The 14,224-nt window shown below is 39.2% G+C and overlaps 1 protein-coding gene across 4 annotated transcripts in view; it reads right to left on the bottom strand.

Moving 5' to 3' along the window:
- Window positions 1–14,224, bottom strand: part of KIF4A (kinesin family member 4A) — a 125,559-nt gene that overhangs the window by 22,408 nt on the left and 88,927 nt on the right. The window lies entirely within an intron of this gene.

Genomic DNA, 14,224 nt, shown 5'->3' with positions numbered 1-14,224 from the left:
GGGATCCCTGGGTGGCGCAGCGGTTTGGCGCCTGCCTTTGGCCCAGGGCGCGATCCTGGAGACCCGGGATCGAATCCCACGTCGGGCTCCCGGTGCATGGAGCCTGCTTCTCCTTCTGCCTATGTCTCTGCCTCTCTCTCTCTCTCTCTCTGTGTGACTATCATAAATAAATAAATAAATAAAAAATAAAAAAAAAAGTCAATGAATGAAATTTTTTAAGCAAACAAAATTAACTAAACTTAGTTTCTAAAAAGTAACCATCTTTGAGAACATTTTCACTTTTGATGGAGGCATACCATGCTAAAAGTAATCAAAAGAAAGGTGGAGTAAGGGGATATATTAACATCAGATAATGTAAAATTCACATCAAAGGATATTTTTGAGAATAAAAAAGATAATTTCATAAAGATAAAGGAGTCAATTATTCAAAAGAACTTAACCCTTAATGTTTTATATCACTAATTTAAGCACCAAAATCATACATGAGCCAACCAAGGAGATAATATGAAATCACAAAATACTCAGTTGATTAAAAGAAGCCAAAAAAATAAACAAAATAAAGGAAATGATGAATAGATGGGACAAATAGAAAATAGCAAAATAATAGAGTCAAGCCTATCCATATCAATAATCATATTAAAAGCAAATGGTCTAAACACCCCAATTAAAATGCAGTTTGTCAGACTATATTATAAAAGCTAGACTCAACAATATGCTGCTTATAAGAAATACACTTTATTTATTTTTTAAAATTTTATTTATGAGGCAGCCCAGGTGGCTCAGTGGTTTAGTGCTGCCTTTGGTCCAGGGCGTGATCCTGGAGACCCGGGATCGAGTCCCACATTGGGCTCCCTGCATGGGGCCTGCTTCTCCCTCTGCCTGTGTCTCTGCCTCTCTCTCTCTCTCTCTCTCTCTCTGTGTATGTCTCTCATGAATGAATAAATTAAAAATCTTAAAAAAAATAAAATTTTATTTATGTATTTTAAGTAATCTCTACACTCAGTGTGGGGCTCAAACTCATGACCCTGAGCCAGCCAAGCACCTTGGAAACACACTTTAAAAATAAAGGCACAAATAGGTTAAAACTCAAAGTGTTAAAAAAAATATATACCATTCTAGGGGTACCTGGGTGGCTCAGTCAGTTAAGCATCTCCCTTTGGCTCAGGTCCTGGCTATGGTCCTGGAATGGAGCTCTGCATTGCTCCCTGCTCGGTGGGGAGTCTACTTCTCTCTTTCCCTCTGCCCCTCCCACCCTGCTGGTGTTCTCTCTCTCAAATAAACAAACAAACATACAAATAAATAAATAAATAAATCTATACATATATACACCATTCTAGCATTAGTAAAAAAAAAAAAGCTGGAAGGACTGTATTATAAAAAAAAAAAAGTAGATTTCAGAACAAAGAATATTACCAGGAATAAAACAGATCATTTCATAATAATGAAAAGATCAATTAATCCTAAATATTTATGCCCCTAATAAGATTTCAAAATACATGAAACAAAATAGAATTACAAGAAAAAAAGACAAATCCATAATTCCGGCAGGAGATTTGAATACTCATCTCTCAATAAATGATAGAATCAGTAGGCAGAAAAATCAGCAAAGATACAGTAGAAATGAACAGCACAAATAGACAAGATTGACATTTATAGAACACTCTCTCCAACAATAGCCGAATACACATTCTTCTTAAGTACATACAGAATATTTGCCAAGATTGACCATATTCTAGGCCTTAATAAGCCTCACTAATTTGAAAAGATCCAAGTCACACAAAATATGTTCTTTAACCACAATGAAATTAAATTAGAAATCATAACACAAAGATATTTAGGAAAAAACCCCCAACATTTGGAAACTAAATAACCCACTTATAAATAACCCATGGGTCAAAGAAGAAATCAAAAGGGAAATTAGAATATATTTTGAGTTGAATGAAAACAAAAATATAAGTATCAAAATTTGTGGGATGTTATTAAAGGAGTACTTAGGAGGAAATTTATAGTACTAAATGCTTATATCAGAAAAAGAAGAAGGGGCACCTGGATGGCTCAGTTAAATGTTCAACTCTTGATTTCAATGCAGGTCATGATCTCAGGGTTGTGAGATTGAGCCCTGTGTCAGGCTTTGTGCTGGGCATGGAGCTTGCTAGGGATTTGCTCTCTCTTACTCCCACTGCCCCACTTCCCCCCTCAAAAACAAAACAAAACAACCAAACCCTCAAATCAATGACTTCAGCTTCTACCTTAAGAAACTAAATCCAAACCAGAAGTAAGGAAATAATAAAGATCAGATTGGAAACTAATGAGTTGGGGTTTTGGGGACATTTTAAAAATTCTGATAAAATAAACATAACATGAAATTTATCATTTTAACCATTAGTAAGAATGAGCTGGTTCTTTGATAAACCTCTAGCCAAACTGATCATGAAAAAGGAAAAAGGCATAAAACATCAATAACAGGAATGAGATAGATGATATTACCATAGCTTTTACAGATTTTAGAAGGATAATAAGGGAATATTATGGATAACTTTATGTCAATAAATTTGACAACTTAGATGAAGCATACAGTTTCACTGAAACACACAAACTACCAAGGCTTACTTAAGAAGAAATATATAACCTGAGCAACCCTATATCTATTTTTAAAAACTGAATTTTAGTTAATTTCCACCTACTCCACAAAGCAAAAACTAACAAAAAACACTTCAGGTGACTTAACTTGTAAATTTTACCAAAATTTTAAGAAAGAAACAATATTAATTCTATACAAATTCTTCTAGACAACTGAAAAAGGACTACTTCCCAACTCATTCTAAGAGGCCAACATTTACTTTGATACCAAAACCAGATGAAGACATTATGAGAATACAACAGACCAATATCCCTCATGAACAGAGATGCAAAAATTTTACACATAATTTTTATTTTAGAAAAATTCTAACTTTATATACTGCTGAATTCAACAATAAACACATAAAAAGGATATGTCACAACAAAGTGGCATTTATTCAAGGAATGCAAGGCTGGTTTCAAAATTGAACATCAAAACACTCAGAATAAAAACTTACAATAAACTAAGAATACATAAGAATTTCTTCAATCTGTGGGGCACCTGGGTGGCTCAGAGTTAAGCATCTGAACTCTTTATTTTGGCTGGGGTCATGATCTTGGGGTCCTGGAACTGAGCTGTGTGACAGGCTCTGTGTTCATCTCCTCCCCTAATACCCTGCTTACACACTCTCTCTCTCTCAAATAAATAAATAATATCTTAAAAAAAGGACCTCCTCAATCTGATAAAGGGTATCTATAAAAAAAACTATAGGGCATCCTGGGTGGCTCAGTGGTTTAGCGCTGCCTTCAGCCCAGGGCCTGATCCTGGAGACCTGGGATCGAGTCCCACGTCGGGCTCCCTGCATGGAGCCTGCTTCTCCCTCTGCCTGTCTCTGCCTCTCTCTCTCTCTCTCTCTCTCTCTTTGTGTCTCTCATGAATTAACAAATAAAATCTTAAAAAAAAAATATAGCTAACACCATATTTAATGGCGAAAGCCTGGGTCCTTTCCCCAAGATCAGGAAAAACAGAATGGTTTCTACTGTCACCATTCCTATTCAACATCATCCTGTAGGCCCAAGCTGATATAATAGGGCAAGTACTAGAAATAAAAGACACATATTAGAAAGGAAGAAATAAATCTGCATTTAGAGATGTCATGGTTGTGCAGAAAATCTCAAAGAACCTACAAAATAGTTATTAGACTAATAAAGTCAAAAGACAGAAGTTAATATACCAAAATCAATTGTATTTCTTTTTTTTTAAATTTTATTTATTTATGATAGTCACAGAGAGACAGAGAGAGAGGCAGAGACATAGGCAGAGGGAGAAGCAGGCTCCATGCACTGGGAGCCCGACGTGGGATTCGATCCCGGGTCTCCAGGATCGCGCCCTGGGCCAAAGGCAGGCGCCAAACCGCTCTGCGCCACCCAGGGATCCCATCAATTGTATTTCTATATACCAGCAATGAACAACTGGATAAACAATTTGGTAGTTTCTTTTTTTTAAGATTCTATTTATTTATTCATGAGAGACAGAGAGAGAGAGAGAGAGAGACAGAGGCAGAGACAGAGGCAGAGGGAGAGGCAGGCTTCATGTAGGGAGCCCAATGTGGGATTCCAGTCCCGGGACTGCGGGATCACACCCTGAGCGGAAGGCAGATACTCAACTGCTGAGCCACCCAGGCGTCCCAATTTGACAGTTTCTTATAAGGTTAAACACACATTTACCACATGACTTAGCAATTCCACTCCTAGGTATTTACCCAAGTGAAATGTTTACCTATGTTTACACAGAAACCTATATGTAAATGTTTTTATAGCAGCTTTAATTCGTAATCACCAAAAAGTGGGGAAAACCCCCAAAATATCCTTTAATAGGTGAATAGATAAACTATGGGACATTCATATAATGGAATGCAACTCAGCAAAAAAAAAAAAAAAAGGGCAGAAACTATTGATTCATGCAACAACATAAATGAGTCTCCAATGCGTTATAGTAAGTGAAAGAAGCCATGCTATATGCTTCTTTTTTTAATGTTTCTAATTATATGACACTGATGCAAAGGGAAAACAATTATAACAGAATACACATGAGTGTTTGCCAATGGCTAGGGTTGTGGGAGGAGTTGACTACAAACAGGTATAGAGAAATTTGGGAGGACAATAAAACTATTCTATATCTTGCTTGTGATGGTGGTTATACAACTATATATGTTGTCAAAACTCTTAGAACTATACACTCAAAAAGGTAAATCTTACTGTATGTTAGACATACCTTAATAAAGTTGAAAGAAAATCAATGTCATTCGCTATACTAACAGAGTAAAAACTAACCATAAAATCATCTCAATAGGATTCAGAAAAAGCCCAATATCTGTTCATGATAAAAACTTTCAGCAAACTAGGGACAGGAACTTCTTCAAACTGATAAAGGACATAAACAAAAAACCTGTAGCAAAGATCATACTTAATGGTAAAGGATTGAATGCTTTCTCCCTAAGATTGTGAACAAAGCAAGGATTTCTCTTTTTACTGACTCAATTAAATATTTTATTGGAGGTTCTAGCAAGTGCAATAAGACAAGGTCAAGTTAAAAAAAAGAGGCATGCAGAACTACTTAGTAAATAAAATTGTCTCTATTTACAGACAACATGATTGTCTATGTAGCCTCTATAAAAAAGCTGTAACAACCAATGAATATATCTGAACATGTGGAAATTGAAATACAAAAAAATACCCAATATCATAAAAATATGAAATACTTAGGAATATATATATATATTTAAAGATTTTATTTATTCATTCATGAGAGACACAGAGAGAGAGAGAGAGAGAGAGAGAGAGAGAGAGAGAGAGAGGCAGAGACACAGGCAGAGGGAGAAACAGGCTCCATGCAGGGAGCCCGATGTGGGACTCGATCCTGGGACTCCAGGATCACGCCCTGGGCCGAAGGCAGGCACTAAACCGTTGAGCCACCCAGGGATCCCCACTTAGAAATATATTTGACAAACGATGTGCAACACCTGTATACTGAAAACTAAAACTGCTGAGAGAAATTAAAGATTTAAATAAATGGAGAGATACACTGTGTTCATGTAAAGACTCAGTATTGTAAGATATAAATTCTCCTCAGTTTATCTATAGATTCTATGCCATCCTAATCAAACTCCCAGGACACTTTTTTTTTAAAAAGATTTTATTTAGGGACGCCTGGATGGCTCAGCAGTAAAGCATCTGTCTTTAGCTCAGGGTGTGATCCTGGAGTCATGCGATTGAGTGTCGCATTGGGCTCCCTGCATGGAGCCTACTTCTCCCTCTGCCTATGTCTCTGCCTCTCTCTCTGTGTCTCTCATGAATAAATAAATCATTAAGAAAAATATTTTATTTATTTTTTTGAGAGAGAGAGAGTGCACATGTGGGAGGGAGGGGCAAAGGGAGAAGGAAAAGCAGATTTCTCCTGAGCAGGGAGTCTGATGCAGGGCTTGATCCAAGGACTCCAAGATCATGACCTGAGCCGAAGGCAGAAGCTTAATTGACTGAGCCACCCAGATACTCCTCCAAGTAGACTCTTTATAGAAATTAACAAGATGATTCTAAAATTTATATGAAAATGCATAGCACCTAGTTTTTCCAAAACAATTTTGAAAAAGAGTAACAACTTTGGGGGTTTATACTACCTGATTTCAGAACTTATAAAGCTAGTGTGATCAAACGTGGGTATTGGCATAAAGATCGACATGTAGATCAATGGAGTAGAATCTAGAAATTGACTTATGGACAATTGATTTTGACAAAGGTGTCAGGTCAAAATGAATCAGACTTAAATGTAAGGCTTAAAACCACATAAATTGTAGAAGAAAACTTAGAGGTAAATCATAGTGACCTTGGGTTTGGCAAAGATTTCTTCAACAGGACATAAAGCCCATTATGCATAAAAGAAAAAAAATGTCAATAAATTGGATAGCATCAAAATTAAAAAGTCTTGCTCTTCAAAAGACACTGTTGGGATCCCTAGGTGGCGCAGCGGTTTGGCGCCTGCCTTTGGCCCAGGGCGCGATCCTGGAGAGCAGGGATCGAATCCCACATCGGGCTCCCAGTGCATGGAGCCTGCTTCTCCCTCTGCCTATGTCTCTGCCTCTCTCTCTCTCTCTGTGACTATCATAAATAAATAAAAATTAAAAAAAAAAGACACTGTTAAGGGAAAAGGCAGGCCACAGCCCAGGAGAAAATATTTTTAAAACATAAAAGTCCTTTGTAGGATATATCTAGAATATATAAAGAATTCTAACTGAAAAGTAAAAAAGACAGCTTAATTAAAAAATGAGGAAGACTTGAACAGGTATTTCATGGCAAAAAGCATCTGAAAAGATGCTCAACATCATTAGTCATATGGGAAATGAAAACTAAAACCACAATGAGGTACCACTACCCATTCACTAGAATATCTAAGATTTAAAAGACTTATCATACTCAGTATTCATAAGAATGTACAGCAACTATAACACTCATAAATTGCTAGTAGGATGGTACAACCAAACAATTTGGCAGTCGCTTAAAAGATAAAACTTACACCTACCATACGAGAGAGCCAGCAGGCCACTCCTAAGTTATCTACCCAAAAGAAATAAAAACATATATCCACACAAAGACTTGTAGACAGATGTTCAGTAAAATATCATAACAGCTAAAAACTGGAAACAACACAAAATGTCCATCAACAGGTAAATGGATAAATTAGAATATAGCCATACAATAGGATGCCATTCAGCAATATAAAGACGTACTGATACACACAATCACAGGGATGAATCTTGAAATAATTATGCTGAATTAGTCAGAAAAATAAAACATTTGTATGATTAAATTTTTTATACAAGTCTAGCAAATAAAAACTAATTTATAGTGACAGAGAGAAGATAACTGGCTGCCTGAAGATGGGGAAGTAGAGGGGTGGACTAGGGAGGGGAGAAAGGAAAGGGATAGAAGTGAGTTCTGGTCATGATGGACATTGACATTGTCTTGCTTGTGCTATATGGATCAATAGTTTCTGTCTTTTTTTTTTTTGCTGAGTTGCATTCCATTATATGATTTCATGGGTGCATCTGTGTCAAACTTATTAAACTATACACTTTAAATATGTACAGTTTATTGTAGGTCAATTGTTAAAAATTAACTGAACCTCACTTGATGCAGGGATGTGAAGGGTTCTCTACTCTGGTCTTTATCTTGTCCAAAGATATTCAAAGGTATCATTAGGAAATCAGGCTTTTTAGGTAGAACTTCAGATTTTGAAGTGTTTTATTCTAAACCAAAAGAAAGCTATTTTCCGGGGGAGTCGGGGGGTGGGGCAAGATGGTGGAGGCGTCCCCAAGTCACCTGTCCCCACCAACTTACCTAGATAACTTTCAAATCATCCTGAACACCTACGAATTCGACCTGAGATTTAAAGAGAGAACAGCTGGAATGCTACAGAGAGAAGAGTGTGCTTCTAACAAGGTAGGGAGGTGGAAAAAAAAAAACCAAAACCAATCAAGTGGGGGAGGGGCCTTGCGAGGAGCCGGTCTAAGGTGGGCTGTGAAAGCCTCCCTGGACAGGAAAGCCCAGTCCTTGAGAAGCAGGAACTTTATTTTTATTTATTTTTTATTTTTTATTTATTTATGATAGTCACACAGAGAGAGAGAGAGAGAGAGGCAGAGACACAGGCAGAGGGAGAAGCAGGCTCCATGCGCCGGGAGCCCGACGTGGGATTCGATCCCGGGTCTCCAGGATCGCACCCTGGGCCAAAGGCAGGCGCCAAACCGCTGCGCCACCCAGGGATCCCAGAAGCAGGAACTTTAAAAATCCATACCAGATTCTTCCTGAACAGAAAGGTGCTTAGCAGGGAACTCGGGCAGAAGCACAGGAGGGGCAGTGGAGCCTCCAGTGTCCCCGAGTCACTAACAGAGGAAGTGCGCCCCGGAAGATAGAGCGCCACAGACTGTGGGTTGATCTCAGTAAAGGGCAGGAGCGCGTGCCCGGCGGGGCTTCAGGAGAAGCTCAGGCAGTGGCTCTGGGGGAGGGGGCTGCACCCTGCTGCCTTGGGGAGCTGTGGCCCCCCGGAGCGCGATTCCAGCAGCACACGTCTCGGCTCCCAGGGTGCCCAGCAGACACAGCCCAGGATCCTGCACTCCCCCCGGAAGAGGTGGAGGCGGAGAGGGCACAGGACAGTGAGGACTCTCCTGCCACCGGGCGCCTACAAGTTGTGGAGCTCAGCAACCCCCCACCCCACCGTCCCCAGAGCATTCAGGACAGTGTGGACTGGGAGACTATGGTAGTTACTGCGGGAGCTGACCCCAGAGCTGGAGAGTTGGCCACCGCCAGTGTTGTTGTTCCTCCTGGTGTCACCCTGTGCCTGGGACAGAGCAGGGCCTCCAGGGAATAGGGGCCTCACAGGATAAACAGCTCCCACTGAACCGTGCACCTGGTGGGGTTGAATCAGCACAGCAGGCCCCTTCCCCAGAAGACCAGCTGAAAGGACAGGGGAAGAGCAAGCTCTTGACTGAACAGCGTTGGAAAGCTCCAGGGGAAGTCCAGGAATTTATAGTATATAGAACCAGAGGATACCCCTCCCTTTTTTTTCTTCCTTTTTCCAATACAACTCGTTTTTAGCCACTCTGCACCAAGCAAAATGACTAGAAAGAAGAACTCACCACAAAAGAAACAATCAGAAACAGCACTCTCTCCCACAAAGGTACAGAATTTGGATTACAGTTTGATGTCAAAAAACCAATTCAGAAGCACAATTATAAAGCTACTGGTGGCTATGGAAAAAAGCATAAAGGAGTCAAGAGACTTCATGACTGCAGAATTTAGATCTAATCAGGGCAAAATTAAAAATCAATTAAATGAGATGCAATCCAAACTGGAGGTCCTAACAACGAGGATTAATGAAGTAGAAGAAAGAGTGAGTGACATAGAAGATAAGTTGATGGCAAGGAAGGAAGCTGAGGAAAAAAGAGAAAAGAAATTAAAAGACCACGAGGAAAGGTTAAAGGAAATAAATGACAGCCTCAGAAGGAAAAATCTGTTTAATTGGGGTTTGAGAGGGCGCCGAGAGGGACAGAGGACTAGAAAGTGTATTTGAACAATTCATAGCTGAGAACTTCCCTAATTTGGGGAGAGAAACAGGCATTTAGATCCAGGAAATAGGGAAGTTCCCCCCATCAAATCAATAAAAACTGTCCAACACCTCAACATTTAATAGTGAAACTTGCAAATTCCAAAGATAAAGAGAAAATCCTTAAGGCAGCAAGAGACAAGAGATCCCTAAATTTTCTTATTTTTTATTTTTTATTTATTTATGAGTGACAGAGAGAGGCAGAGACACCGGCCCAGGGAGAAGCAGGCCCCATGCAGGGAGCCTGATGTAGGACTTGATCCAAGGTCTGGAGGATCACGCCCTGGGCTGAAGGCGACGCTAAACCGCTCAGCCACCCAGGCTGCTCGAGATCCCTAACTTTTTTTTTTCTTTTTTTTTTTTTGAGATCCCTAACTTATAAGGGAAGAAATATTAGATTAACAGCAGACCTCTCCACAGAGATCTGGCAGGCCAGAAAGGGCAGGCAGGATATATTCAGGGTCGTAAATAGGAAGAGTATACAGCCAAAAATACTTTATCCAGCAAGGCTCTCATTGAGAATGGAAGGACAGATAGAGCTTCCAAGATAGGCAGAAACTAAAAGAATATGTGACCACCAAACCAGCTCTGCCAGAAATATTAAGGGGGACTCTGGAAAAGAGGACGCCCAAAGAAATAATCCACAAAAAAAAGGGACTGAATAGGTATTATGATGACACTAAATTGATATCTTTAAATAGTAACTCTGAACATGAATGGCCTACATGATCCCATCGAAAGACGCAGGGTTTCAGACTGGATAAAAAAGCAAGAACTATTTGCTGTCTACAAGAGACTCATTTTAGACCTAAGGACACTGACAGCCTAGAAATGAAAGGTTGGAGAACCATTTACCATTCAAATGGTCCTCCAAAGAAAACAGAGGTAGCAATCCTCATATCAGATAAATTAAAGTTTTTTTTTTAAAGATTTTATTTATTTATTCATGATAGTCACACAGAGAGAGACAGAGAGGCAGAGACACAGGCAGAGGGAGAAGCAGGCTCCATGCAGGGAGCCCGACGTGGGATTCGATCCCGGGTCTCCAGGATCGCGCCCCGGGCCAAAGGCAGGCGCCAAACCGCTGCGCCACCCAGGGATCCCTCCTCATATCAGATAAATTAAAGTTTATCCCAAAGACTGCAGTAAGAGATGAAGAGGGACAGTATATCATACTTAAAGGATCTATCCAACAAGAGGACCTAACAATCATGCCCCTAATGTGGGAGCTGCCAAGTATATCAATCAATTAATAACCAAAGTAAAGACATACTTGATAATAATACACTTATACTAGGAGACTTCAACACAGTGCATTCTGCAAATGACAGCACAACATCTCCAAAGAAACAAGAACTTTAAATGATACACTGGACCAGATGGATTTCACAGATATTTATAGAACTTTACATCCAAACGCACTGAATACACATTTTTCTCAAGTGCACAAGGAATTTTCTCCAGAATAGACCACATACTGGGTCACAAATCAGGTCTCAACAGATACCAAAAGATTGGGATTGACCCCTGCATATTTTCAGACTATAATGCTTTGAAACTTGAACTCAATCACAAGAAGAAATTTGGAAGGAACTCAAACATGTGGAGGTTAAAGTGCATCTTCCTAAAAGATGAAAGGGTCAACCAGGAAATTAGAGAAGAATTAAAAAGATTCATGGAAACTAATGAGAATGAAGATACAACCATTCAAAATCTTTGGGAAACAGCAAAAGCAGTCCTGAGGGGGAAATACATCACAATACAAGCATCCCTCAAAACACTGGAAAATACTCAAATACACAAGCCAACCTTGCACCTAAAGGAACTGGAGAAAGAACAGCAAATAAAGCCTACACCAAGCAGAAGAGAGTTAATAAAGATTCGAGCAGAACTGAATGAAATAGAGACCAGAAAAACTGTGGAACAGATCAACAAAACCAGGAGTTGGTTCTTTGAAAGAATTAATAAGTTAGATAAACCATTAGCCAGCCTTATTAAAAACAAAAGAGAAAAGATTCGAATTAATAAAATCACGAATGATAAAGGAGAGATCACCACCAATACCAAGGAAATACAAACAATTTTAAAAACATTATGAGCAGCTATACACCAATAAATTAGGCAATCTAGAAGAAATGGACGCATTCCTGGAAAACCACAAACTACCAACACTGGTACAGGAAGAAATAGAAAACCTGAACAGGCCAATAACCACGGAGGAAATTGAAGCAGACATCAAAAACCTCACAAGACACAAAAGTGCAGGGCCAGATGGCTTCCCAGGGGAATTCTATCAAATGTTTAAGGAAGAAACCATACCTATTCTACTAAAGCTGTTCCGAAAGATAGAAAGGGATGGAATACTTCCAAACTTGCTCTATGAAGTCAGCATCACTTCACTTCCAAAACCAGACAAAGACCCCACCAAAAAGGAGAATTATAGACCAATATCCCTGATGAACACAGATGCAACAATTCTCAACAAGATACTAACCAATAGGATCCAACAGTACATTAAGAAGATTATTCACCATGACCAAGTGGGATTTATCCCCAGGATGCAAGGCTGGTTCAACATTCATAAAGCAATCAATGTGATAGATCATATCAACAAGAGAAAAAACAAGAACCATATGATCTTCTCAATAGATGGAGAGAAAGCATTTGACAAAACACAGCATCCATTCCTGATCAAAACTCTTCAGAGTGTAGGGATAGAGGGAACTTTTCCTCGGCATCTTAAAAGCCATCTATGAAAAGCCCACAGCAAATATCGTTCTCAATGGAGAAACACTGGGAGCCTTTCCACTAAGATCAGTAACAAGACAGGGATGTCCACTCTCACCACTGCTATTCAACATAGTACTAGAAGTCCTAGCCTCAGCAATCAGGCAACAAAAAGAAATAAAAGGCATTCAAATTGGCAAAGAAGAAGTCAAACTCTCCCTCTTTGCAGATGACATGATACTGTCCATAGAAAACCCAAAAGATTCCCACCCCAAGATTGCTAGAATTCATACAGCAATTCGGCAGTGTGGCAGGATACAAAATCAATGCCCAGAAATCAGTGGCATTTCTAGACACTAACAATGAGACTGAGGAAAGTGAAATTAAGTCAATCCCATTGACAATTGCACCCAAAAGCATAAGATACCTAGGAATAAGCCTAACCAAAGAGGTAAAGGATCTATACTCTAAAAACTACAGAAGACTTCTGAAAGAAATTGAGGAAGACACAAAGAGATGGAAAAATATTCCATGCAAATGGATTGGAAGAATTAATATTGTGAAAATATCAATGCTACCCAGGGCAATTTACACGTTTAATGCAATCCCTATCAAAATACCATGAACTTTCTTCAGAGAGTTGGAACAAATTATCTTAAGATTTGTGTGGAATCAGAAAAGACCCTGAATAGCCAGGGGAATATTGAAAAAGAAAACCAGAGCATCACAATGCCAATTTCAAGTTGTACTACAAAGCTGTGATCATCAAGACAGTGTGGTATTAGCACAAAAACAGACACATAGATCGATGGAACAGAGTAGAGAACCCAGAAATGGGCCCTCAACTCTATGGTCAACTAATATTCAACAAAGCAGGAAAGACTATCCATTGGAAAAAGGACAGTCTCTTCAATAAATGGTGCTGGGAAAATTGGACATCTACGTGCAGAAGAATGAAACTAGACCATTCTCTTTCACCATACACAAAGATAAACTCAAAATGGAGGAAAGATCTCAATGTGAGACAAGAATCCATCAAAATCCTAGAGGACAACATAGGCAACACACTTTTTGAACTTTTTTTTTTTTTTTTTTTTTTTTTTTTTTTTTTTTCACACTTTTTGAACTTGACCACAGCAACTTCTTGCAAGATACATCTATTAAGGAAAGGGAAACAAAAGCAAAAATGAATTATTGGGATTTAATCAAGATAAAAAGCTTCTGCACTGCAAAAGGAAAAGTCAACAAAACTAAAAGACAACCTACAGAATGGGAAAAGATATTTGCAAATGACACGTCAGATAAAGGGCTAGTATTCAAGATCTATAAAAAACTTATGAAACTTAACAGCAAAGAAACAAACAATCCAATCATGAAATGGGGAAAAGACATGAACAGAAATCTCACAGAAGAAGACATAGACATAGCCAACAAGCACATGAGAAAATGCTCTGCATCACTGGCCATCATGGAAATACAAATCAAAAGCACAATGAGATACCACCTCACACCAGTGAGAATGGGGAAATTAATAAGACAGGAAACAACAAATGTTGGAGAGAATGTGGAGAAAGGGGAACCCTCTTGCACTGTTGGTGGGAATGTAAACTGGTACAGCCACTCTGAAAAAACTGTGTGGAGGTTCCTCAAAGAGTTAAAAATAGAACTGCCCTACGACCCAGCAATTGCACTGCTGGGGATTTACCCCAAAGATATAGATGCAGTGAAACAGCATGACACCTGCACCCCAATGTTTATAACAGCAACATCCACAATAGCCAA

Source organism: Canis lupus, chromosome X, assembly GCF_003254725.2.
Source record: "Canis lupus dingo isolate Sandy chromosome X, ASM325472v2, whole genome shotgun sequence".
Taxonomy (NCBI): Eukaryota; Metazoa; Chordata; class Mammalia; order Carnivora; family Canidae; genus Canis; species Canis lupus.
This window is presented reverse-complemented; position numbering and strand designations above follow the sequence as displayed.